General features: G+C 46.6%; 2 non-coding genes and 42 pseudogenes across 2 annotated transcripts; all 44 read left to right on the top strand.

The window, feature by feature from the left end:
• The first annotated feature begins 596 nt into the window (after window positions 1–596).
• Window positions 597–714, top strand: LOC148263524 (5S ribosomal RNA; annotated as a pseudogene).
• Window positions 715–920: 206 nt separating this feature from the next.
• On the top strand, window positions 921–1,039 carry LOC148263523 (5S ribosomal RNA; annotated as a pseudogene).
• A 209-nt stretch (window positions 1,040–1,248) lies between these two features.
• Window positions 1,249–1,367, top strand: LOC148263522 (5S ribosomal RNA). Its single transcript, XR_015820589.1, has one exon. It is a non-coding gene; the product is annotated as a 5S ribosomal RNA (ribosomal RNA).
• Window positions 1,368–1,926: 559 nt separating this feature from the next.
• Window positions 1,927–2,045, top strand: LOC148263521 (5S ribosomal RNA; annotated as a pseudogene).
• Window positions 2,046–2,249: 204 nt separating this feature from the next.
• Window positions 2,250–2,368, top strand: LOC148263520 (5S ribosomal RNA; annotated as a pseudogene).
• A 561-nt stretch (window positions 2,369–2,929) lies between these two features.
• On the top strand, window positions 2,930–3,048 carry LOC148263519 (5S ribosomal RNA; annotated as a pseudogene).
• Window positions 3,049–3,253: 205 nt separating this feature from the next.
• Window positions 3,254–3,372, top strand: LOC148263518 (5S ribosomal RNA; annotated as a pseudogene).
• An 888-nt stretch (window positions 3,373–4,260) lies between these two features.
• On the top strand, window positions 4,261–4,379 carry LOC148263517 (5S ribosomal RNA; annotated as a pseudogene).
• Window positions 4,380–4,584: 205 nt separating this feature from the next.
• On the top strand, window positions 4,585–4,703 carry LOC148263516 (5S ribosomal RNA; annotated as a pseudogene).
• Window positions 4,704–5,261: 558 nt separating this feature from the next.
• LOC148263515 (5S ribosomal RNA) lies at window positions 5,262–5,380 on the top strand (annotated as a pseudogene).
• A 565-nt stretch (window positions 5,381–5,945) lies between these two features.
• Window positions 5,946–6,063, top strand: LOC148263514 (5S ribosomal RNA; annotated as a pseudogene).
• Window positions 6,064–6,267: 204 nt separating this feature from the next.
• LOC148263513 (5S ribosomal RNA) lies at window positions 6,268–6,386 on the top strand (annotated as a pseudogene).
• A 209-nt stretch (window positions 6,387–6,595) lies between these two features.
• Window positions 6,596–6,712, top strand: LOC148263512 (5S ribosomal RNA; annotated as a pseudogene).
• A 563-nt stretch (window positions 6,713–7,275) lies between these two features.
• LOC148263511 (5S ribosomal RNA) lies at window positions 7,276–7,394 on the top strand (annotated as a pseudogene).
• A 532-nt stretch (window positions 7,395–7,926) lies between these two features.
• Window positions 7,927–8,045, top strand: LOC148263510 (5S ribosomal RNA; annotated as a pseudogene).
• A 546-nt stretch (window positions 8,046–8,591) lies between these two features.
• Window positions 8,592–8,710, top strand: LOC148263509 (5S ribosomal RNA; annotated as a pseudogene).
• A 1,188-nt stretch (window positions 8,711–9,898) lies between these two features.
• Window positions 9,899–10,017, top strand: LOC148263508 (5S ribosomal RNA; annotated as a pseudogene).
• A 204-nt stretch (window positions 10,018–10,221) lies between these two features.
• Window positions 10,222–10,340, top strand: LOC148263507 (5S ribosomal RNA; annotated as a pseudogene).
• A 207-nt stretch (window positions 10,341–10,547) lies between these two features.
• On the top strand, window positions 10,548–10,666 carry LOC148263506 (5S ribosomal RNA; annotated as a pseudogene).
• A 563-nt stretch (window positions 10,667–11,229) lies between these two features.
• LOC148263505 (5S ribosomal RNA) lies at window positions 11,230–11,348 on the top strand (annotated as a pseudogene).
• Window positions 11,349–12,035: 687 nt separating this feature from the next.
• On the top strand, window positions 12,036–12,154 carry LOC148263504 (5S ribosomal RNA; annotated as a pseudogene).
• Window positions 12,155–12,717: 563 nt separating this feature from the next.
• On the top strand, window positions 12,718–12,836 carry LOC148263503 (5S ribosomal RNA; annotated as a pseudogene).
• Window positions 12,837–13,395: 559 nt separating this feature from the next.
• LOC148263502 (5S ribosomal RNA) lies at window positions 13,396–13,514 on the top strand (annotated as a pseudogene).
• Window positions 13,515–13,718: 204 nt separating this feature from the next.
• LOC148263501 (5S ribosomal RNA) lies at window positions 13,719–13,837 on the top strand (annotated as a pseudogene).
• A 557-nt stretch (window positions 13,838–14,394) lies between these two features.
• LOC148263500 (5S ribosomal RNA) lies at window positions 14,395–14,513 on the top strand (annotated as a pseudogene).
• Window positions 14,514–14,719: 206 nt separating this feature from the next.
• On the top strand, window positions 14,720–14,838 carry LOC148263499 (5S ribosomal RNA; annotated as a pseudogene).
• Window positions 14,839–15,048: 210 nt separating this feature from the next.
• Window positions 15,049–15,167, top strand: LOC148263498 (5S ribosomal RNA; annotated as a pseudogene).
• A 563-nt stretch (window positions 15,168–15,730) lies between these two features.
• Window positions 15,731–15,849, top strand: LOC148263497 (5S ribosomal RNA; annotated as a pseudogene).
• Window positions 15,850–16,058: 209 nt separating this feature from the next.
• Window positions 16,059–16,177, top strand: LOC148263496 (5S ribosomal RNA; annotated as a pseudogene).
• Window positions 16,178–16,737: 560 nt separating this feature from the next.
• LOC148263495 (5S ribosomal RNA) lies at window positions 16,738–16,856 on the top strand (annotated as a pseudogene).
• Window positions 16,857–17,060: 204 nt separating this feature from the next.
• LOC148263494 (5S ribosomal RNA) lies at window positions 17,061–17,179 on the top strand (annotated as a pseudogene).
• Window positions 17,180–17,743: 564 nt separating this feature from the next.
• On the top strand, window positions 17,744–17,862 carry LOC148263493 (5S ribosomal RNA; annotated as a pseudogene).
• Window positions 17,863–18,067: 205 nt separating this feature from the next.
• Window positions 18,068–18,186, top strand: LOC148263492 (5S ribosomal RNA; annotated as a pseudogene).
• Window positions 18,187–18,691: 505 nt separating this feature from the next.
• LOC148263491 (5S ribosomal RNA) lies at window positions 18,692–18,810 on the top strand (annotated as a pseudogene).
• Window positions 18,811–19,368: 558 nt separating this feature from the next.
• On the top strand, window positions 19,369–19,487 carry LOC148263490 (5S ribosomal RNA; annotated as a pseudogene).
• Window positions 19,488–19,689: 202 nt separating this feature from the next.
• LOC148263489 (5S ribosomal RNA) lies at window positions 19,690–19,808 on the top strand (annotated as a pseudogene).
• An 886-nt stretch (window positions 19,809–20,694) lies between these two features.
• On the top strand, window positions 20,695–20,813 carry LOC148263488 (5S ribosomal RNA; annotated as a pseudogene).
• A 202-nt stretch (window positions 20,814–21,015) lies between these two features.
• LOC148263487 (5S ribosomal RNA) lies at window positions 21,016–21,134 on the top strand. Its single transcript, XR_015820402.1, has one exon. It is a non-coding gene; the product is annotated as a 5S ribosomal RNA (ribosomal RNA).
• Window positions 21,135–22,019: 885 nt separating this feature from the next.
• On the top strand, window positions 22,020–22,138 carry LOC148263486 (5S ribosomal RNA; annotated as a pseudogene).
• Window positions 22,139–22,343: 205 nt separating this feature from the next.
• LOC148263485 (5S ribosomal RNA) lies at window positions 22,344–22,462 on the top strand (annotated as a pseudogene).
• A 561-nt stretch (window positions 22,463–23,023) lies between these two features.
• On the top strand, window positions 23,024–23,141 carry LOC148263484 (5S ribosomal RNA; annotated as a pseudogene).
• Window positions 23,142–23,344: 203 nt separating this feature from the next.
• On the top strand, window positions 23,345–23,463 carry LOC148263483 (5S ribosomal RNA; annotated as a pseudogene).
• Window positions 23,464–23,672: 209 nt separating this feature from the next.
• On the top strand, window positions 23,673–23,791 carry LOC148263482 (5S ribosomal RNA; annotated as a pseudogene).
• Window positions 23,792–23,995: 204 nt separating this feature from the next.
• Window positions 23,996–24,114, top strand: LOC148263481 (5S ribosomal RNA; annotated as a pseudogene).
• The last annotated feature ends 392 nt before the right edge of the window (window positions 24,115–24,506 follow it).

Below are 24,506 nucleotides of genomic sequence, written 5' to 3'. Positions count from 1 at the left end.
GTGACCTCCTGCGAAGTCCTTATATTTCACCCATTTTCTTGGGAGGTCCTCGTGTTGCACCCATCTTTTTGCAGATGATTCTTTCGACGTTACGCGCGACTTGATTTATGGTCCGCAGGTTTATTCGCAAATGTGAGTCACGGCGCCGTAGCATTTTACTTGATATTAGAACGAGTACGGGAGGTGCAGTGCGCACGCACAAGGAAACAAATGACGGGAGGAGGAAGAAAAGAGAAGGAGTGTATGTATTTGAAGCGCAAAATTAAACAAGTGGCATCATACCAGCAATAATGCACTAGATCCCATCAGAACTCTGCAGTTAAGTGTGCTTTGGCAAAAGTAGTACAATGATGGGTTACCTCCTGGGAAGTTCTCGTGTTGCACCCATTTTCCTTTTTTCAGATGTGCCGTTCGACGTTACGCACGACTTTAATTATGGTCGGCAGATTTATTCGCAAATGTGAGTCACGGCGCCGTGGCATTTTACTTGATATTTGAACGAGAACGAGAGGTGCAGTGCGCACGCACAAGGAAACAAATGACGGGAGGGGGAAGAAAGGAGAAGGAGTTTATCTATTTGCAGCGCGAAATTAAACAGGTGCGATCATACCAGCACTAATGCACCGAATCCCATCAGAACTCCACAACTAAGTGTGCTTAGGCGAGAGTAGTACTCGGATTGGGGACTCCTGGGAAGTGCTCGTGTCGCACTAATTTTTTTTTTAGACGGGTCGTACGACGTTACGCGCGACTGGAACTAGGGTCCACTGGTTTATACGCAAATGTGAGTCAAGAAGTAGGGGCATTTTAATCAATATTAGAATGAGAAGGAGAGGTGCAGTGTGAACGCACAAGGAAACAATTGATGGGAGGGGGAGGGAAGGAGAAGGAGTGTATGTATTTGAAGCGCGAAATGAAACAGGTGCAGTCACACCAGCACAAATGCACCGGATCCCATCAGAACTCCGCAGTTAAGTGTGCTTTGGGGAAAGTAGTACAATGATGGGGTACCTCCTGGGAGGTTCTCGTGTTGCACCCATTTTCTTTTTTTCAGATGTGCCGTTCGACGTTACGCGTGACTTTAATTATGGTCCGCAGATTTATTCGCAAATGTGAGTCACGGCGTCGTGGCATTTTACCTGATATTTGAACGAGAACGAGAGGTGCAGTGCGCACGCACATGGAAACAAATGACGGGAGGGGGAAGAAAGGAGAAGGAGTTTATGTATTTGCAGCGCGAAATTAAACGGGTGCGATCATACCAGCACTAATGCACCGGATCCCATCAGAACTCCGCAGTTAAGTGTGCTTGGGCGAGAGTAGTACTCGGATGGGTGACCTCTTGGGAAGTCCTCGTGTCGCACCAATTTTTTTTCATACGGGTCGTTCGACATTATGCGCGACTGGAACTTGGGTCCGCTGGTTTATACAAAAATGTGAGTCAAGAAGCAGGGGCATTTTAATCGATATTAGAACGAGAAGGAGAGGTGCAGTGTGAACGCATAAGGAAACAATTGATGGGAGGGGGAGGGAAGGAGAAGGAGTGTATGTATTTTCAGCACGAAATGAAACAGGTGCGATCATACCAGCACTAATGCAATGGATTCTATCAGAACTCTGTAGGTAAGGGTGCTTGGGCGAGAGTAGTACTAGCATGGGTTACCTCCTGCGAAGTCCTTATATTTCACCCATTTTCTTGTGAAGTTCTCGTGTTACACCCATTTTTTTGCAGATGATTCTTTCGACGTTACGCGCGACTTGAATTATGGTCCTCAGGTCTATTCGCAAATGTGAGTCACGACACCGTAGTATTTTACTTGATATTAGAACGAGCACGGGAGGTGCAGTGCGCACGCACAAGGAAACAAATGACGGGAGGGGGAACAAAGTAGAAGGAGTTTATATATTTGCAGCGCGAAATTAAACGGGTGCGATCATACCAGCACTAATGCACTGGATCCCATTAGAACTCCGCAGTTAAGTGTGCTTGGGCGAGAGTAGTACTCGGATGGGTGACCTATTGGGAAGTCCTTGTGTTGCACCAATTTTTTTTCAGACGGGTCGTTCGACGTTACGCGCGACTCGAACTAGGGTCCGCTGGTTTATACGCAAATGTGAGTCAAGAATAAGGGGTATTTTAATCGATATTAGAACGAGAAGGAGAGGTGCAGTGTGAACGCACAAGGAAACAAATGATGGGAGGGGGAGAGGGAAGAAGGAGTGTACGTATTTTCAGCACGAAATTAAATAGGTGCGGTCACACCAGAACAAATGCACCGGATCCCATCAGAACTCCGCAGTTAAGTGTGCTTTGGCGAAAGTAGTACAATGATGCGTTACCTCCTGGGAAGTTCTCGTGTTGCACCCATTTTTTTTTTTCAGATGTGCCGTTCGACGTTACGCGCGACTTTAATTATGGTCCACAGATTTATTCGCAATTGTGAGTCACGGCGCCGTGGCATTTTACTAGATATTTGAACGAGAACGAGAGGTGCAGTGCGCACGCACAAGGAAACAAATGACGGAAGGGGGAAGAAAGGAGAAGGAGTGTATGTATTACAGCACGAAATGAAACAGGTGCGATCATACCAGCACTAATGCAACGGATTCTATTAGAACTCCGTAGGTAAGGGTGCTTGGGCGAGAGTAGCACTAGGATGGGTGACTTCCTGCGAAGTCCTTATATGTCACCCATTTTCTTACGAAGTCCTCGTGTTGTACCTATTTTTTTGCAGATGATTCTTTCGACGATACGCGCGACTTGATTTATGGTCCGCAGGTTTATTCGCAAATGTGAGTCACGGCGCCGTGGCATTTTACTTGATATTAGAACGAGCATGGGAGGTGCAGTGCGCACGCACAAGGAAACAAATGACGGGAGGGGGAAGAAAGGAGAAGGAGTTTATGTATTTGCAGCGCGAAATTAAACAGGTGCGATCATACCAGCACTAATGTAACCGATCCCATCATAACTCCGCAGTTATGTGTGCTTGGGCGAGAGTAGTACTCGGATGGGTGACCACTTGGGAATTACTCGTGTTGCAGCCATTTTTTTGCAGATGATTCTTTAGACGTTACGCGCGACTTAAATTTTGGTCCTCAGGTTTATTCGCAAATGTGAGTCACGGCGTCGTAGCATTTTACTTGATATTAAAACGAGCACGGGAGGTGCAGTGTGCACGCACAAGGAAACAAATGATGGGAGGGGTAAGAAAGGAGAAGGAGTTTATGTATTTGCAGCGCGAAATTAAACGGATGCAATCATACCAGCACTAATGCAACGGATCCCATCATAACTCTGCAGTTAAGTGTGCTTGGGCGAGAGTAGTACTCGGATGGGTGACCTCCTGGGAAGTTCTCGTGTCGCACAAATTTTTTTTCAGACGGGTCGTTCGACGTTACGCGCAACTGGAACTATGGTCCACTTGTTTATACGCAAATGTGAGTCAAAAAGCAGGGGCATATTAATCGATATTAAAACGAGAAAAAGAGGTGCAGTGTGAACGCAGAAGGAAACAAATGATGGGAGGGGGGAGAGAAGGAGAAGGAGTGTTTGTATTTTCAGCACGAAATTAAACATTAGCAATCATACCAGCACCAATGCAACGGATTCTATCAGAACTCCGCAGGTTAAGGGTGCTTGGGCGAGAGTAGCACTAGGATGGGTGACCTCCTGGGAAGTCCTTTTGTTGCACTAATTTTTTTTTTCAAACGGGTCGTTCGACGTTACGCGCGACTGGAACTAGGGTCCACTGGTTTATACGTAAATGTGAGTCAAGAAGTAGGGGCATTTTAATAGATATTAGAACGAGAAAGAGAGATGCAGAGTGCACGCACAAGGAAACAAATGACGGGAGGGGGGATGGAGAGAGAAAAAGTGTATGCATTTGCAGCGCAGAATGAAACATGAGCAATCATACCAGCACCAATGCAACGGATTCTATCAGAACTCCGCAAGTTAAGGGTGCTTGGGCAAGAGTAGCACTAGGATGGGTGACCTCCTGCGAAGTCCTTATATTTCACCCATTTTCTTAGGAAGTCCTCGTGTTGCACCCATTTTTTGCAAATGATTCTTTCGACGATACGCGCGACTTGAATAATGGTCCTCAGGTTTATTCGGAAATGTGAGTCACGGCACCGTAACATTTTACTTGATATTAGAACGAGCACGGGAGGTGCAGTGCGCACGCACATGGAAATAAATGACGGGAGGGGGAAGAAATGGGAAGGAGTTTATGTATTTGCAGCGCGGAATTCACCGGGTGCGATCACACCACCACTAATGCACCGGATCCCATCAAAACTCCGCAGTTAAGTGTGCTTGGGCGAGAGTAGTACTCAGATGGGTGACCTCCTGGGAAGTCCTCGTGTCGCAACAATTTTTTTTCAGACGGGTCGTTCGACGTCACGCGCGACTGGAACTAGGGTCCGCTGATTTATACGCAAATGTGAGTCAAGAAGCAGGGGCATTTTAATCGATATTAGAACGAGAATGAGAGGTGCAGTGTGAACGCACAAGGAAACAATTGACGGGAGGGGGAAGAAAGGAGAAGGAGTGTATGTATTTGCAGCGCGAAATTAAACAGGTGCGATCATACCAGCACTAAAGCCCCGAATCCCATCAGAACTCCGCAGTTAAGGGTGCTTGGGCGAGAAAAGTACTCGGATGGGTGACCTCCTTCGAAGTCCTTATATTTCACCCATTTTTATGGGAGGTCCTCGTGTTGCACCCATCTTTTTGCATATGATTCTTTCGACGTTACGCGCGACATGATTTATGGTCCGCAGGTTTATTCGCAAATGTGAGTCACGGCGCCGTGACATTTTACTTGATATTAGAACGAGTACGGGAGGTGCAGTGCGCACGCACAAGGAAACAAATGATGGGAGGAGGAAGAAAAGAGAAGGAGTTTATGTATTTGAAGCGCAAAATTAAACAAGTGGCATCATACCAGCACTAATGCACTGGATCCCATCAGAACTCTGCAGTTACGTGTGCTTGGTCGAGAGTAGTACTCGGATGGATGACCTCTTGGGAAGTCCTCGTATCGCAACAATTTTTTTTCAGATGGGTCGTTCGACGTTACGCGCCACTGGAACTATGGTCTGCTGGTTCATACGCAAATGTGAGTCAAGAATCCGGGGCATTTTAATCGATATTAGAACGTGAAGGAGAGGTGCAGTGTGAACGCACAAGGAAACAAATGATGGGAGGGGGGGAGGGAAGAAGGAGTGTATGTATTTTCAGCACGAAATTAAACAGGTGCGGTCACACCAGCACAAATGCACCGGATCCCATCAGAACTCCGCAGTTAAGTGTGCTTTGGCGAAAGTAGTACAATGATGGGTTACCTCCTGGGAAGTTCTCGTGTTGCACCCATTTTCTTTTTTTCAGATGTGCCGTTCGACGTTACGCGCGACTTTAATTATGGTCCGCAGATTTATTCGCAAATGTGAGTCACGGCGCCGTGGCATTTTACTTGATATTTGAACGAGAACGAGAGGTGCAGTGCGCACGCACAAGGAAACAAATGACGGGAGGGGGGATGGAAGGAGAAAGAGTGTATGTATTTGCAGTGCAGAATGAAACATGAGGGATCATACCAGCACTAATGCAACGGATTCTATCAGAACTCCGCAGTTAAGGGTGCTTGGGCGAGAAAAGTACTCGAATGGGTGACCTCCTGCGAAGTCCTTATATTTCACCCATTTTCTTGGGAGGTCCTCGTGTTGCACCCATCTTTTTGTAGATGATTCTTTCGACGTTACGCGCGACTTGATTTATGGTCCGCATATTTATTCGCAAATGTGAGTCACGGCACCATGGCATTTTACTTGATATTAGAACGAGTACGGGAGGTGCAGTGCGCACGCACAAGGAAACAAATGACGGGATGAGGAAGAAACGAGAATGAGTGTATGTATTTGAAGCCCAAAATTAAACAAGTGGCATCATACCAGCACTACTATACTGGATCCCATCAGAACTCTGCAGTTAAGTGCGCTTGGACGAGAGTAGTACTCGGATGGGTGACCTCTTGGGAAGTCCTCGTATCGCAATAATTTTTTTTCAGATGGGTCGTTTGACGTTAGGCGCGACTTGAACTATGGTCCGCTGGTTTATACGCAAATATTAGTCAAGAATCAGGGGCATTTTAATCGATATTAGAACGAGAAGGAGAGGTGCAGTGTGAACGCACAAGGAAACAAATGATGGGAGGGAGGGAGGGAAGAAGGAGTGTATGTATTTTCAGCACGAAATTAAACAGGTGCGGTCACACCAGCACAAATGCACCGGATCCCATCAGAACTCCGCAGTTAAGTGTGCTTTGGCGAAAGTAGTACAATGATGGGTTACCTCCTGGGAAGTTCTCGTGTTGCACCCATTTTCTTTTTTTCAGATGTGCCGTTCGACGTTACGCGCGACTTTAATTATGGACCGCAGATTTATTCGCAAATGTGAGTCACGGCGCCGTGGTATTTTACTTTATATTTGAACGAGAACGAGAAGTGCAGTGCGCACGCACATGGAAACAAATGACGGGAGGGGAAAGAAAGGAGAAGGAGTTTATGTATTTGCAGCGTGAAATTAAACAGGTGCGATCATACCAGCACTAATGCACCGGATCCCATCAGAACTCCGCAGTTAAGTGGCTTGGGCGAGAGTAGTACTCGGATGGGTGACCTCTTGGCAGTCCTTGTGTCGCACTAATTTTTTTTTTCAGACGGGTCGTTTGATGTAACGCGCGACTGGAACTAGGGTCCCCTCGTTTATACGCAAATGTGAGTCAAGAAGCAGGGGCATTTTAATCGATATTAGAACGAGAAGGAGAGATGCAGAGTGCAAGCACAAGGAAACAAATGACGGGAGGGGGGATGGAGGGAGAAAAAGTGTATGTATTTGTAGCGCAGAATAAAACATGAGCAATCATACCAGCACCAATGCAACGGATTCTATCAGAACTCCGCAAGTTAAGGGTGCTTGGGCGAGTGTAGCACTAGGATGGTTGACCTCCTGCGAAGTCCTTATATTTCACCCATTTTCTTAGGAAGTTCTCGTGTTGCACCCATTTTTTTGCAGATGATTCTTTCGACGATACGCGCGACTTGAATTATGGTCCTCAGGTTTATTCGCAAATGTGAGTCATGGCACCATAGCATTTCACTTGATATTAGAACGAGCACGGGAGGTGCAGTGCGCACGCACAAGGAAACAAATGACGGGAGGGTGAAGAAAGGAGAAGGAGTTTATGTTTTTGCAGCACAAAATTAAAAGGGTGCGATCATACCAGCACTAATGCACCGGATCCCATCAGAACTTCGCAGTTAAGTGCGCTTGGGCGAGAGTAGCACTCGGATGGGTGACCTCCTGGGAAGTCCTCGTGTCGCACAAATTTTTTTTCAGACGGGTCGTTCGACGTTAGGCGCGACTTGAACTATGGTCCGTTGGTTTATACGCAAATGTTAGTCAAGAATCAGGGGCATTTTAATCGATATTAGAACGAGAAGGAGAGGTGCAGTGTGAACGCACAAGGAAACAAATGATGGGAGGGGGGGAGGGAAGAAGGAGTGTATGTATTTTCAGCACGAAATTAAACAGGTGCGGTCACACCAGCACAAATGCACCGGATCCCATCAGAACTACGCAGTTAAGTGTGCTTTGGCGAAAGTAGTACAATGATGGGTTAGCTCCTGGGAAGTTCTTGTGTTGCATCCATTTTCTTTTTTTCAGATGTGCCATTCGACGTTACGCGCGACTTTAATTATGGTCCGCAGATTTATTCGCAAATGTGAGTCACGGTGCCGTGGTATTTTACTTAATATTTGAACGAGAACGAGAGGTGCAATGCGCACGCACAAGGAAACAAATGACGGGAGGGGGAAGAAAGGAGAAGGAGTTTATGTATTTACAGCGCGAAATTAAACGGGTGCGGTCATACCAGCACTAATCCACCGGATCCCATCAGAACTTCGCAGTGAAGTGCGCTTGGGCGAGAGTAGTACTCGGATGGGTGACCTCCTGGGAAGTCCACGTGTCGCACCAATTTTTTTTCAGACGGGTCGTTCGACGTTACGCGCGACTGGAACTGGGGTCCGCTGGTTTATACACAAATGTGAGTCAAGAAACAGGGGCATTTTAATCGATATTAGAACGAGAAGGAGAGGTGCAGTGTGAACGCACAAGGAAACAATTGATGGGAGGGGGAGGGAAGGAGAAAGAGTGTATGTATTTTCAGCACAAAATGAAACAAGTGCGATCATACCAGCACTAATGCAGCGGATTCTATCAGAACTCCATAGGTAAGGGTGCTTGGGCGAGAGTAGTACTAGCATGGGTTACCACCTGCGAAGTCCTTATATTTCATTCATTTTCTTGTGAAGTTCTCGTGTTGCACCCATTTTTTTGCAGATGATTCTTTCGACATTACGCGCGACTTGAATTATGGTCCTCAGGTTTATTCGCAAATTTGAGTCACGGCACCGTAGTATTTTACTTGATATTAGGACGAGCACGGGAGGTGCAAGGAAACAAATGACGGGAGGGGGAAGAAAGGAGAAGGAGTTTATCTATTTGCAGGGCAAAATTAAACGGGTGCGATCATACCAGCACTATTGCCCTGGATCCCATTCGAACTCTGCAGTTAAGTGTGCTTGGGCGAGAGTAGTACTCGGATGGGTGACCTCTTGGGAAGTCCTTGTGTTGCACCAATTTTTTTTCAGACGGGTCGTTCGACATTACGCGCGACTGGAACTATGGTCCGCTGGTTTATACGCAAATGAGGGTCAAGAATCAGGGGTATTTTAATCGATATTAGAACGAGAATGAGAGGTGCAATGTGAACGCACACGGAAACAAATGACGGGAGGGGGGGAGGGAAGAAGGAGTGTATGTATTTTCAGCATGAAATTAAACAGGTGCGGTCATACCAGCACTAATGCATCAGATTCTATCAGAACTCCGAAGGTAAGGGTGCTTGGGCGAGAGTAGTACTAGCATGGGTTACCTCCTGCGAAGTCCTTATATTTCACCCATTTTCTTGTGAAGTCCTCGTGTTGCACCCATTTTTTTGCAGATGATTCTTTCGACGTTACGCGTGACTTGAATTATGGTTCTCAGGTTTATTCGCAAATGTGAGTCACGGTGCTGTAGCATTTTCTTGATATTTGAACGAGAACGGGAGGTGCAGTGCGCACGCACAAGGAAACAAATGACGGGAGGGGGAAGAAAGGGGAATGAGTTTATGTATTTGCAGCGCAAAATTAAAGAGGTGCGATCATACCAGCACTAATGCACCGGATCCCATCAGAACTCCGCAGTGAAGTGTGCTTGGGCGAGATTAGTATTCGGAAGGGTTGTTTGACGTTACACGCGAATGGAATTATAAACCGCTGGTTTATTTGTGAAGGTGAGTCACGGAGCCGGGGCATATTACTTGATATTAGAACGAGAAAGAGAGATGCAGAGTGCACGCACAAGGAAACAAAGGACGGGAGGGGGGATGGGAGGAGAAAGAGTGTATGTATTTGCAGTGCAGAATTAAACAGGTGCGATCATACCAGCACTAATGCAGCGGATTCTATCAGAACTCCGTAGGTAAGGGTGCTTGGGCGAGAGTAGTACTAGCATGGGCTACCTCCTGCGAAGTCCTTATATTTCACCCATTTTCTTTTAAAGTCCTCGTGTTGCACCCATTTTTTTGCAAATGATTCTTTCGACGTTACGCGCGACTTGAATTATGGTCCTCAGGTCTATTCGCAAATGTGAGTCACGGCACCGTAGTATTTTACTTGATATTAGAACGAGCACGGGAGGTGCAGTGCACACGCACAAGGAAACAAATGACGGGAGGGGGAAGAAAGGAGAAGGAGTTTATGTATTTGCAGCGCAAAATTAAACGGGTGCAATCATACCAGCACTAATGCACTGGATCCCATCATAACTTTTCAGTTAAGTGTGCTTGGGCGAGAGTAGTACTCGGATGGGTGACCTCTTGGGAAGTCCTCGTATTGCAAAAATTTTTTTTCAGATGGGTTGCTCGACGTTACGTGCGACTGGAACTATGGTCCGCTGGTTTATACGCAAATGTGAGTCAAGAATCAAGGGCATTTTAATCGATATTAGAACGAGAAAGAGAGGTGCAGTGTGAACGCACAAGGAAACAAATGATGGGAGGGGGGGAGGGAAGAAGGAGTGTATGTATTTTCATCCCGAAATTAAACAGGTGCGCTCACGCCAGCACAAATGCACCGGATCCCATCAGAACTCCGCAGTTAAGTGTGCTTTGACGAAAGTAGTACAATGATGGGTTACCTTCTAGGAAGTTCTCGTGTTGCACCCATTTTCTTTTTTTTCAGATGTGCCGTTCGACGTTACGCGCGACTTTAATTATGGTCCGCAGATTTATTCGCAAATGTGAGTCACGGCGCCGGGAAATTTTACTTGATATTTGAATAAAAACGAGAGGTGCAGTGCGCACGCACAAGGAAACAAATGACGAGAGGGGGAAGAAAGGAGGAGTTTATGTTTTTGCAGCGCAATATTAAACAGGTGCGATCATACCAGCACTAATGCACCGGATCCCATCAGAACTCCGCAGTTAATTGTGCTTGAGCGAGAGTAGTACTCAGATGGGTGACCTCCTGGGAAGTACTCGTGTCGCACTAATTTTTTTTCCCAGACGGGTCGTTCGATGTTACGTGCGACTGGAACTAGGGTCTACTGGTTTATACGCAAATGTGAGTCAAGAAGCAAGGGCATTTTAATCGATATTAGAACTAGAATGAGAGATGCAGTGTGCACGCACAAGGAAACAAATGACGGGAGGGGGGATGGAGGGAGAAAAATTGTGTGTATTCGCACCGCATAATGAAACATGAGCAATCATACCAGCACCAATGCAACAGATTCTATCAGAACTCCGCAAGTTAAGGGTGCTTGGGCGAGAGTAGCACTAGGATGGGTGACCTCTTGAGAAGTCTTTATATTTCACCCATTTTCTTAGGAAGTTCTCGTGTTGCACCCATTTTTTTGTAGATGATTCTTTCGACGATACGCGCGACTTGAATTATGGTCCTCAGGTTTATTCGCAAATGTGAGTCACGGAACCGTAGCATTTTACTTTATATTAGAACGAGCACGGGAGGTGCAGTGCGCACGCACAAGGAAACAAATGACGGGAGGGGGAAGAAAGGAGAAGGAGTTTATGTATTTGCAGCGCAGAATTAAACGGGTGCGATCATACCAACACTATTGCCCTGGATCCCGTCAGAACTCCGCAGTTAAGTGTGCTTGGGCGAGAGTAGTACTCGGATGGGTGACCACTTGGGAGGCCCTCGTGTTGCACCAATTTTTTTTCGGATGGGTTGTTCGACGTTACGCGCGAATGGAATTATAAACCGCTGGTTCATTTGCAAAGGTGAGTCATGGTGCCGGGGAATATTACTTGATATTTGAACGAGAACGAGAGATGCAGAGTGCATGCACAAGGAAACAAATGACTGGAGGGGGGATGGGAGGAGAAAGAGTGTATGTATTTGCAGTGCAGAATGAAACATGAGGGATCATACCAGCACTAATGCAACGAATTCTATCAGAACTCCGCAGTTAAGGGTGCTTGGGCAAGAAAAGTACTCGGATGGGTGACCTCCTGCGAAGTCCTTATATTTCACCCATTTTCTTGGGAGCTTGTCGTGTTGCACCCATCTTTTTGCAGATGATTCTTTCGACGTTACGCGCGACTTGATTTATGGTCCGCAGTTAAGTGTGTATTGGCGAAAGTAGTACAATGATGGGTTACCTCCTGGGAAGTTCTCGTGTTGCACCCATTTTCTTTTTTTCAGATGTGCCGTTCGACCTTACGCGCGACTTTAATTATGGTCCGCAGATTTATTTGCAAATGTGAGTCACGGCGCCGTGGCATTTTACTTGATATTTGAGCGAGAACGAGAGGTGCAGTGCTCACGCACAAGGAAACAAATGACGGGAGGGGGAAGAAAGGGGAATGAGTTTATGTATTTGGAGCACAAAATTAAACGGGTGCGATCATACCAGCACTAATGCACCGGATCCCATCAGAACTCCGCAGTTTAGTGTGCTTGGGTGAGAGTAGTACTCGGATGGGTGACCTCTTGGGAAGTCCTCGTGTCGCACTAATTTTTTTTTCAGACGGGTCGTTCGACGTTACGCGCGACTGGAACTATGGTCCACTGGTTTATACGCAAATGTGAGTCAAGAAGCAGGGGCATTTTAATCGATATTAGAACGAGAAGGAGAGATGCAGAGTGCACGCACAAGGAAACAAATGACGGGAAGGGGGATGGAGGGAGGAAAAGTGTATGTATTTGCAGCGCAGAATGAAACATGAGCAATCGTACCAGCACCAATGCAACGGATTCTATCAGAACTCCGCAAGTTAAGGGTGCTTGGGCGAGAGTAGCACTAGGATGGGTGACCTCCTGCGAAGTCCTTATATTTCACCCATTTTCTTAGGAAGTGCTCGTGTTGCACGCATTTTTTTTGCAGATGATTCTTTCGACGATACGCACGACTTGAATTATGGTCCTCAGGTTTATTTGCAAATGTGAGTCACGGCACCGTAGCATTTTACTTTATATTAGAAGGAGCACGGGAGGTGCAGTGCGCACGCACAAGGAAACAAATGACAGGAGGGGGAAGAAAGGAGAAGGAGTTTATGTATTTGCAGCGCGAAATTAAACGGGTGCGATCATACCAGCACTAATGCACCGGATCCCGTCAAAACTCCGCAGTTAACTGTGCTTGGGCGAGAGTAGTACTTGGATGGGTGACCTCCTGGGAAGTCCTCGTATCGCAACAATTTTTTTTCAGATAGGTCGTTCAACGTTACGCGCGACTGGAACTAGGGTCCGCTGGTTTATGCGCAAATGTGAGTCAAGAAGCAGGGGCATTTTAATCGATATTAGAACGAGAAGGAGAGGTGCAGTGTGAACGCACAAGGAAACAATCGATGGGAGGGGGAGGGAAGGAGAAGGAGTGTATGTATTTTCAGCACGAAATGAAACAGGTGGGATCATACTAGCACTAATGCAACGGATTCTATCAGAACTCCGTAGGCAAGGGTGCTTGGGCGAGAGTAGTACTAGCATGGGTTACCTCCTGCGAAGTCCTTATATTTCACCCATTTTCTTGTGAAGTCCTCGTGTTGCACCCATTTTTTTGCAGATAATTCTTTCGACGTTACACGTGACTTGAATTATGGTCCTCAGGTTTATTCGCAAATGTGAGTCACGGCGCCGTGGCATTTTACTTTATATGTGAACGAGAACGGGAGGTGCAGTTCGCATGCACAATGAAACAAATGATGGGAGGGGGAAGAAAGGGGAATGAGTTTATTTATTTGCAGCGCAAAATTATACAGGTGCGATCATACCAGCACTATTGCACCGAATCCCATCAGAACTCTGCAGTTAAGTGTGCTTAGGCGAGATTAGTACTCGGATGGGTGACATCCTAGGAAGTCCTCGTGTTGCACCAATTTTTTTCAGACGGGTCGTTCGACGTTAAGCGCATCTGGAACTAGGGTCCACTGGTTTATACGCAAATGTGAGTCAAGAAGTAGGGGCATTTTAATCGATATTAGAACGAGAATGAGAGGTGAACTGTGAACGCACAAGGAAACAAATGACGGGAGGGAGAAGAAAGGAGAAGGAGTGTATGTATTTGCAGCGCGAAATTAAACAGGTGCGATCATACCAGCACTAAAGCCCCGGATCCCATCAGAACTCCGCAGTTAAGTGTGCTTGTGCGAGAGTAGTACTCAGATGGGTGACCACTTGGGAAGCCTTCGTGTTGTACCTATTTTTTTTCGGATGGGTTGTTCGACGTTACGCGCGAATGGTATAAACCGCTGGTTCATTTGCAAAGGTGAATCACGGTGCCGGGGCATATTACTTGATATTAGAACGAGAAAGAGAGATGCAGAGTGCACGCACAAGGAAACAAATGACGGGAGGGGGGATGGAAGTAGAAAGAGTGTATGTATTTGTAGTGCAGAATGAAACATGAGGGATCATACCAGCACTAATGCAACGGATTCTATCAGAACTCCGCAGTTAAGGGTGCTTGGGCGAGAAAAGTACTCGGATCGGTGACCTCCTGCGAAGTCCTTATATTTCACCCACTTTCTTGGGAGGTCCTCGTGTTGCACCCATCTTTTTGCAGATGATTCTTTCGACGTTACGCGCGACTTGAATTATGGTCCTCAGGTTTATTCGCAAATGTGAGTCACGACACTGTAGCATTTTACTTGATATTAGAACGAGAACGGGAGGTGCAGTGCGCACGCACAAGGAAACAAATGACGGGAGGGTGAAGAAAGGGGAATGAGTTTATGTATTTGCAGCGCAAAATTAAACAGGTGCGATCATACCAGCACTAATGCACCGGATCCCATCAGAACTCCGCAGTGAAGTGTGCTTGGGCGAGATTAGTACTCGGATGGGTGACCTCTTGGGAAGTCCTCGTGTCACACAAAGTTTTTTTTTCAGACGGAAAATTCGACGTTTCGCGCGACTGGAACTAGGGTTCACTGATTTATATGCAAATGTGAGTCAAGAAGCAGGGGCATTTTAATCGATATTAGAACGAGAATGAGAGGTGAAGTGTGAACGCACAAGGAAACAAATGACGGAAGGGGAAGAAAGGAGAAGGAGTGTATGTATTTGCAGCGCGGAATTAAACGGGTGCGATCATACCAGCACAAATGCACCGGATCCCATCAGAACTCCACAGTTAAGTGTGCTTTGGCGAAAGTAGTACAATGATGGGTTACCTCCTGGGATGTTCTCGTGTTGCACCCATTTTCTTTTCTTCAGATGTGCCGTTCGACGTTACGCGCGACTTTAATTATAGTCCGCAGATTTATTCGCAAATGTGAATCACGGTGTCGGGGCATATTCCTTGATATTAGAACGAGAAAGAGAGATGCAGAGTGCACGCACAAGGAAACAAATGACGGGAGGGGGGATCGAAGGAGAAAGAGTTTATGTATTTGCAGCGCGAAATTAAACGGGTGCGATCATACCAGCACTATTGCACCGGATCCCAACAGAACTCCGCAGTTAAGTGTGCTTGGGCGAGTGTAGTACTCGGATGGGTGACCTCTTGGGAAGTCCTCGTGTCGCACTAATTTTTTTTTTCAGACGGGTCGTTCGACGTTACGAGCGACTGGAACTAGGGTCCACTGGTTTATACGCAAATGTGAGTCAAGAAGCAGGGGCATTTTAATCGATATTAGAACGAGAAGGAGAGATGCAGAGTGCACGCACAAGGAAACAAATGACGGGAGGGGGGATGGAGGGAGAAAAAGTGTATGTATTTGCAGCACAGAATGAAACATGAGCAATCATACCAGCACCAATGCAACGGATTCTATTAGAACTCCGCAAGTTAAGGGTGCTTGGGCGAGAGTAGCTCTAGGATGGGTGACCTCCTGCGAAGTCCTTATATTTCACCCATTTTCTTAGGAAGTCCTCGTGTTGCACCCATTTTTTTGCAGATGATTCTTTCGACGATACGCGCGACTTGAATTATGGTTCTCAGGTTTATTGGCAAATCTGAGTCACAGCACCGTAGCATTTTACTTGATATTAGAACGAGCATGGGAGGTGCAGTGCGCACGCACAAGGAAACAAATGACGGGTGGGGGAAGAAAGGAGAAGGAGTTTATGTATTTGCAGCGCGGAATTAAACGGGTGCGATCATACCAGCACAAATACAACGGATCCCATCAGAACTCCGCAGTTAAGTGTGTTTTGGTGAAAGTAGTACAATGATGGGTTACCTCTTGGGAAGTTCTCGTGTTGCACCCATTTTCTTTTTTTCAGATGTGTCGTTCGACGTTACGCGCGACCTTAATTATGGTCTGCAGATTTATTCGCAAATGTGAGTCGCGGCGCCGTGGCATTTTACTTGATATTTGAACGAGAACGAGAGGTGCAGTGCGCACGCACAAGGAAACAAATGACGGGAGGGGGAGGAAAGGAGAAGGAGTTTATGTATTTGCAGCGCGGAATTAAACGGGTGCGATCATACCAGCACTAATGCACCGGATCCCATCAGAACTCCGCAGTTAAGTGCGCTTGGGCGAGAGTAGTACTCGGATGGGTGACCTCCTGGTAAGTCCTCGTGTCGTACCAATTTTTTTTCAGACGGGTCGTTCGACGTTACACGTGACTGGAACTAGGGTCCGTTGGTTTATACGCAAATGTGAGTCAAGAAGCAGGGGCATTTTAATAGATATTAGAACCAGAAGGAGAGGTGCAGTGTGAACGCACAAGGAAACAATTGATGGGAGGGGGAGGGAAAGAGAAGGAGTGTATGTATTTTAAGCACGAAATGAAACAGGTGCGATCATACCAGCACTAATGCAAACGGATTCTATCAGAACTCCGTAGGTAAGGGTGCTTGGGCGAGAGTAGTACTAGCATGGGTTGCCTCCTACGAAGTCCTTATATTTCACCCATTTTCTTGTGAAGTCCTCGTGTTGCACCCATTTTTTTGCAGATGATTCTTTCGACGTTACGCGCGACTTGAATTATGGTCCTCAGGTTTATTCGCAAATGTGAGTCACGGCGCTGTAGCATTTTACTTGATATTAGAACGAGAACGGGAGGTGCAGTGCGCACGCACAAGGAAACAAATGACGGGAGGGGGAAGAAAGGGGAGTGAGTTTATGTATTTGCAGCGCAAAATCAAACAGTTGCGATCATACCAGCACTAATGCACCGGATCCCATCAAAACTCCGCACTTAAGTGTGCTAAGGCGAGAGTAGTATTCAGATGGGTGACCTCCTGGGAAGTCCTCGTGTCGCACTAATTTTTTTTTTCAGACGGGTCGTTCGACGTTACGCGCGACTGGAACTATGGTCCACTGGTTTATACGCAAATGTGAGTCAAGAAGCAGGGGCATTTTAATCGATATTAGAACGAGAAGGAGAGGTGCAGTGTGAACGCACAGGGAAACAAATGACGAGAGGGGGAAGAAAGGAGGAATTTATGTATTTGCAGCGCAAAATTAAACAAGTTCGATCATACCAGCACTAATGCACCGGATCCCATCAGAATTCCGCAGTTAAGTGTGCTTGGGCGAGAGTAGTACTCGGATGGGTGACCTCCTGGGAAGTCGTCTTATCGCACTAATTTTTTTTTTCAGACAGGTCGTTCGACGTTACGCGCGACTGGAACTAGAGTCCACTGGTTCGTACGCAAATGTGAGTCAAGAAGCAGGGGCATTTTAATCGATATTAGAACGAGAAAGAGAGATGCAGAGTGCACGCACAAGGAAACAAATGACTGGGGGGGGGGATGGAGGAAGAAAAAGTGTATGTATTTGCAGTGCAGAATGAAACATGAGCAATCATACCAGCACCAATGCAACGGATTCTATCAGAACTCCGCAAGTTAAGGGTGCTTGGGCGAGAGTAGCACTAGGATGGGTGACCTCCTGCGAAGTCCTTATATTTCAACCATTTTCTTAGGAAGTCCTCGTGTTGCACCCATTTTTTTGCAGATGATTCTTTCGACGATACGCGCGACCTGAATTATGGTCCTCAGGTTTACTCACAAATGTGAGTCACGGCACCGTTGCATTTTACTTGATATTAGAACGAGCACGGGAGGTGCAGTGCGCACGCACAAGGAAACAAATGATGGGAGGGGGAAGAAAGGGGAAGGAATTTAAGTATTTGCAGCGCAAAATTAAACCGGTGCGATCATACCACCACTAATGCACCGGATCCCATCAGAACTCCGCAATTAAGCGTGCTTGGGCGAGAGTAGTACTCGGATGGGTGACCTTCTGGGAAGTCCTCGTGTCGCAACAATTTTTTTTCAGACGGGTCGTTCGACGTTACGCGCGACTGGAACTAGGGTCCGCTGGTTTATACACAAATGTGAGTCAAGAAGCAGGGGCATTTTAATCGATATTAGAACGAGAATGAGAGGTGCAGTGTGAATGCACAAGGAAACAATTGACGGGAGGGGGAAGAAAGGAGAAGGAGTGTATGTATTTGCAGCGGGAAATTAAACAGGTGCGATCATACCAACACTAAAGCCCCGGATCCCATCAGAACTCCGCAGTTAAGTGTGCTTGGGCGAGAGTAGTACTCGAATGAGTGACCACTTGGGAAGCCCTCGTGTTGCACCTATTTTTTTTTGGATGGGTTGTTCAACTTTACGCGTGAATGGAATTATAAACCGCTGGTTTATTTGCAAAGGTGAGTCACGGTGCCGGGGCATATTACTTGATATTAGAACGAGAAAGAGAAAGTGTATGTATTTGCAGCGCAGAATGAAACATGAGCAATCATACAAGCACCAATGTAACGGATTCTATTAAAACTTCGCAAGTTAAGGGTGCTTGGGCGAGAGTAGCACTAGGATGGGTGACCTCCGGCGAAGTCCTTATATTTCACCCATTTTCTTAAGAAGTCCTCGTGTTGTACCCATTTTTTTGAAGATGATTCTTTCGACGATACGCACGACTTGAATTATGGTCCTCAAGTTTATTCGCAAATGTGAGTCACCGCACCGTAGCATTTTACTTGATATTAGAACGAGCACGGGAGGTGCAGTGCGCACGCACAAGGAAAGAAATAACGGGAGGGGGAAGAAAGGGGAAGGAGTTTATGTATTTGCAGCGCGAAATTAAACAGGTGCGATCATACCAGCACTAATGCACCGGATCCAATCAGAACTCCACAGTTAAGTGTGCTTGGGCAAGAGTAGTACTCGGATGGGTGACCTCCTAGGAAGTCCTCGTGTCGCACTAATTTTTTTTCAGACGGGTCGTTCGACGTTAAGCGCGACTGGAACTAGGGTCCGCTGGTTTATACGCAAATGTGAGTCAAGAAGCAGGGGCATTTTAATCGATATTAGAACGAGAAGGAGAGATGCAGAGTGCACGCACAACGAAACAAATGACAGGAGGTGGGATGGAGGGAGAAAAAGTGTATATATTTGCAGCGCAGAATGAAACATGAGCAATCATACCAGCACCAATGCAACGGATTCTTTCAGAACTCCGCAAGTTAAGGGTGCTTGGGCGAGAGTAGCACAAGGATGGGTGACCTGCGAAGTCCTTATATTTCACCCATTTTCTTAGGAAGTGGTCGTGTTGCACCCATTTTTTTGCAGATGATTCTTACGACGATACGCGCGACTTGAATTATGGTTCTCAGGTTTATTCGCAAATGTGCGTCACGGCACCGTAGCATTTTACTTGACATTAGAACGAGCACGGGAGGTGCAGTGCGCACGCACAAGGAAACAAATGACGGGAGGGGGAAGAAAGGTGAAGGAGTTTATGTATTTGCAGCGCGGAATTAAACAAGTGCGATCATACCAGCACTAATGCACCGGATCCCGTCAGAACTCCGTAGTTAAGTATGCTTGGGCGAGAGTAGTACTCGGATGGGTGACCTCCTGGGAAGTCCTCGTGTCGCACCAATTTTTTTTCAGACGGGTCGTTCGACGTTACGCGCGTCTGGAACTAGGGTCCGCTGGTTTATACGCAAATGTGAGTCAAGAAGCAGGGGCATTTTAATCGATGTTATAACGAGAAGGAGAGGTGCAGTGTGAACGCACAGGGAAACAAATGACGGGAGGGGGAAGAAAGGAGGAGTTTATGAATTTGCAGCGCAAAATTAAACAGGTTCAATCATACCAGCACTAATGCACCGTATCCCATCAGAACTTCGCAGTTAAGTGCGCTAGGGCGAGAGTAGTACTCGGATGGGTGACCTCCTGGGAAGTCCTCGTGCCGCACTAATTTTTTTTTCAGACGGGTCGTTCGACGTTACGCGCGACTAGAACTAGGGTCCACTTGTTTATACGCAAATGTGAGTCAAGAAGCAGGGGCATTATAATCGATATTAGAACGAGAAAGAGAGATGCAGAGTGCACGCACAAGGAAACAAATGACGGGAGGGGGGATGGAGGGAGAAAAAGTGTATGTATTTGCAGCGCAGAATGAAACATGAGCAATCATACTAGCACGAATGCAACGGATTCTATCAGAAATCCGCAAGTTAAGGGTGCTTGGGCGAGAGTAGTACTCGGATGGGTGACCTCCTAGGAAGTCCTCGTGTCGCACCAATTTTTTTTCAAACGGGTAGTTCGACAATACGCGTGACTGGAACTAGGATCCGCTGGTTAATACGCAAATGTGAGTCAAGAAGCAGGGGCATTTTAATCGATATTAGAACGAGAAGGAGAGGTGCAGTGTGAACGCACAAGGAAACAATTGATGGGAGGGGGAGAGAAGGAGAAAAAGTGTATGTATTTACAGCCCAGAATGAAACAGGTGCGATCATACCAGCACTAATGCAACGGATTCAATCTGAACTCCGTAGGTAAGGGTGCTTGGGCGAGACTAGTAATAGCATGGGTTACCTCTTGCGAAGTCCTTATATTTCACCCATTTTCTTGTGAAGTCCTCGTGTTGCACCCATTTATTTGCAGATGATTCTTTCGACGTTACGCGCGACTTGAATTATGGTCCTCAGGTTTATTCGCAAATGTGAGTCACGGCGCTGTAGCATTTTACTTGATATTAGAACGAGAACGGGAGGTGCAGCGCGCACGGACAAGGAAACAAATGACGGGAGGGGGAAGAAAAGAGAAGGAGTATATGTATTTGCATCGCCAAACTAAACAGGTGCGATCATACCAGCACTAAAGCCCCGGATCCCATTAGAACTCCGCAGTTAAGTGTGCTTGGGCGAGATTAGTACTCGGATGGTTGACCTCCTGGGAAGTCCTTGTGTCGCACCAATTTTTTTTCAGACAGGTCGTTCGATGTTACGCGCGTCTGGAACTAAGGTCCGCTGGTTTATACGCAAATGTGAGTCAAGAAGCAGGGGCATTTTAATCGATATTAGAACGAGAATGAGAGGTGAAGTGTGAACGCACAAGGAAATAAATAACGGAAAGGGGAAGAAAGGAGGAGTGTATTTATTTGCAGCGCGAAATTAAAGAGGTGCGATCATACCAGCACTAAAGCCCTGGATCTCATCAGAACTCCGCAGTTAAGTGTGCTTGGGCGAGAGTAGTACTCGGATGGGTTACCACCTGGGAAGCCCTCGTGTTGCACCTATTTTTTTTCAGATGGGTTGTTCGACCTTACGCGCGAATGGAATTATAAACCGCTGGTTCATTTGCAAAGGTGAGTCACGGTGCTGGAGCATATTACTTGATATTAGAACGAGAAAGAGAGATGCAGAGTTCACGCACAAGGAAACAAATGACGGGAGGGGGGATGGGAAGAGAAAGAGTGTATGTATTTGCAGTGCAGAATGAAACATGAGGGATCATACCAGCACTAATGCAACGGATTCGATCAGAAATCTGCAGTTAAGGGTGCTTGGGCGAGAAAAGTACTCGGATGGGTGACCTCTTGGGAAGTCCTCGTATCGCAACAATTTTTTTTTCAGATGGGTCGTTCGACGTTACGCGCGACATGAACTATGGTCCGCTGGTTTATACGCAAATGTGAGTCAAGAAGTTGGGGCATTTTAATCGATATTAGAACGAGAAGGAGAGGTGCAGTGTGAACGCACAAGGAAACAATTGATGGGAGGGGGAGGGAAGGAGAAGGAGTGTATGTATTTTCAGCATGAAATGAAACAGGTGCGATCATACCAGCACTAATGCAACGGATTCTATCAGAACCCCGTAGGTAAGGGTGCTTGGGCGAGAGTAGCACTAGCATGGGTTACCTCCTGCGAAGTCTTTATATTTCACCCATTTTCTTGTGAAGTCCTCGTGTTGCACCCATTTTTTTGCAGATGATTCTTTCGACATTACGCGCGACTTGAATTATGGTCCTCAGGTTTATTCGCAAATGTGAGTCACGGCACTGTAGCATTTTACTTGATATTAGAACGAGAACGGGAGGTGTAGTGCGCACGCACAAGGAAACAAATGACGGGAGGGGGAAGAAAGGGGAATGAGTTTATGTATTTGCAGCGCAAAATTATACAGGTGCGATCATACCAGCACTAATGTACCGGATCCCATCAGAACTACGAAGTGAAGTGTGCTTGGGTGAGATTAGTACTCGGATGGGTGACCTCCTGGGAAGTCCTCGTGTCGCACCAATTTTTTTTCAGACGGGTCGTTCGACGTTACGCGTATCTGGAACTAGGGTCCGCTGGTTTATACGCAAATGTAAGTCAAGAAGCAGGGGCATTTTAATCGATATTAGAACGAGAATGAGAGGTGAAGTGTGAACGCACAAGGAAACAAATGACGGGAGGGGGAAGAAAGCAGAAGGAGTGTATGTATTTTCAGCATGAAATTAAATAGGTGCGATCATACCAGCACTAAAGCTCCGGATCCCACCAGAACTCCACAGTTAAGTGTTCTTGGGCGAGAGTAGTACTCGGATGGGTGACCACTTGGGAAGCCCTTGTGTTGCACCTATTTTTTTTCGGATGGGTTGTTCGACGTTACGCGCGAATGGAATTATAAACCGTTGGTTCATTTGCAAAGGTGAGTCACGGTGCCGGGGCATATTACTTGATATTAGAACGAGAAAGAGAGATGCAGAGTGCACGCACAAGGAAACAAATGACGGGAGGGGGGATGGAAGAAGAAAGAGTGTATGTATTTGCAGTGCAGAATGAAACATGAGGGATCATACCAGCACTAATGCAACGGATTCTATCAGAACTCCGCAGTTAAGGGTGCTTGGGCGAGAAAAGTACTCGGATGGGTGACCTTCTGCGAAGTCCTTATATTTCACCCATTTTCTTGGGAGGTCCTCGTATTGCACCCATCTTTTTGCAGATGATTCTTTCGACGTTACGCGCGACTTGATTTATGGTCCGCAGATTTATTCGCAAATGTGAATCACGGCGCCGTGGCATTTTACTTGATATTAGAACGAGTACGGGAGATGCAGTGCGCACGCACAAGGAAACAAATGACGGGATGAGGAAGAAAAGAGAATGAGTGTATGTATTTGAAATGAAAAATTAAACAAGTGGCATCATACCAGTGCTACTGCACTGGATCCGATCAGAACTCTGCAGTTAAGTGTGCTTGGGCGAGAGTAGTACTCGGATGGGTGACCTCTTGGGAAGTCCTCGTATTGCAACAATTTATTTTCAGATGGGTCGTTCGACGTTACGCGCGACTGAAACTATAGTCTGCTGGTTTATACGCAAATGTGAGTCAAGAATCAGGGGCATTTTAATCGATATTAGAACGAGAAGGAGAGGTGCAGTGTGAACGCACAAGGAAACAAATGATGGGAGAGGGGAGGGAAGAAGGAGTGTATGTATTTTCAGCACGAAATTAAACAGGTGCGGTCACACCAGCACAAATGCAACGGATCCCATCAGAACTTCGTAGTTAAGTGTGCTTTGGCGTAAGTAATACAATGATGGGTTACCTCCTGGGAAGTTCTCGTGTTGCACCCATTTTCTTTTTTTCAGATGTGCCATTCGACGTTACGCGCGACTTTGATTATGGTCTGCAGATTTATTCGCAAATGTGAGTCACGGCGCCGTGGCATTTTACTTGATATTTGAACGAGAACGAGAGGTGCAGTGCGCACGCACAAGGAAAGAAATGACGGGAGGGGGAAGAAAGGAGAAGGAGTTTATGTATTTGCAGCGCGAAATTAAACAGATTCGATCATACCAGCACTAATGCACCGAATCCCATCAGAACTCTGCAGTTAAGTTTGCTTGGGCGAGAGTAGTACTCGGATGGGTGACCACTTGGGAAGCCCTCGTGTTGCACCTATTTTTTTTCGGATGGGTATTTCGACGTTACGCGCGAATGGAATTATAAACTGCTGGTTCATTTGCAAAGGTGAGTCACGGTGCCGGGGCATATTACTTGATATTAGAACGAGAAAGAGAGATGCATAGTGCACGCACAAGGAAACAAATGATGGGAGGGGGGGAGGGAAGAAGGAGCGTATGTATTTTCAGCACGAAATTAAACAGGCGCGGTCACACCAGCACAAATGTACCGGATCCCATAAGAACTCCGCAGTTAAGTGTGCTTCGGCGAAAGTAGTACAATGATGGGTTACCTCCTGGGAAGTTCTCGTGTTGCACCCATTTTTTTTTCAGATGTGCCGTTCGACGTTACGCGTGACTTTAATTATGGTCGGCAAATTTATTCGTAAATGTGAGTCACGGTGCCGTGGCATTTTACTTGATATTTGAACGAGAACGAGAGGTGCAGTGCGCACGCACAAGGAAACAAATGACGGGAGGGGGAAGAAAGGAGATGGAGTATGTTTTTGCAGCGCGAAATGAAACAGGTGTGATCATACCAGCACTAATGCAACGGATTCTATCAGAACTCTGTAGGTAAGGGTGCTTGGGCGAGAGTAGTACTAGCATGGGTTAAATCCTGCAAAGTCCTTATATTTCACCAATTTTCTTGCGAAGTCCTCGTGTTGCACCCATTTTTTTTTTCAGATGTGCCGTTCGAGGTTACGCGCGAC

This window comes from Carica papaya, chromosome 5 (genome assembly GCF_054855325.1).
Source record: "Carica papaya isolate Zhongbai chromosome 5, ASM5485532v1, whole genome shotgun sequence".
Lineage (NCBI taxonomy): Eukaryota > Viridiplantae > Streptophyta > Magnoliopsida > Brassicales > Caricaceae > Carica > Carica papaya.
This window is presented reverse-complemented; position numbering and strand designations above follow the sequence as displayed.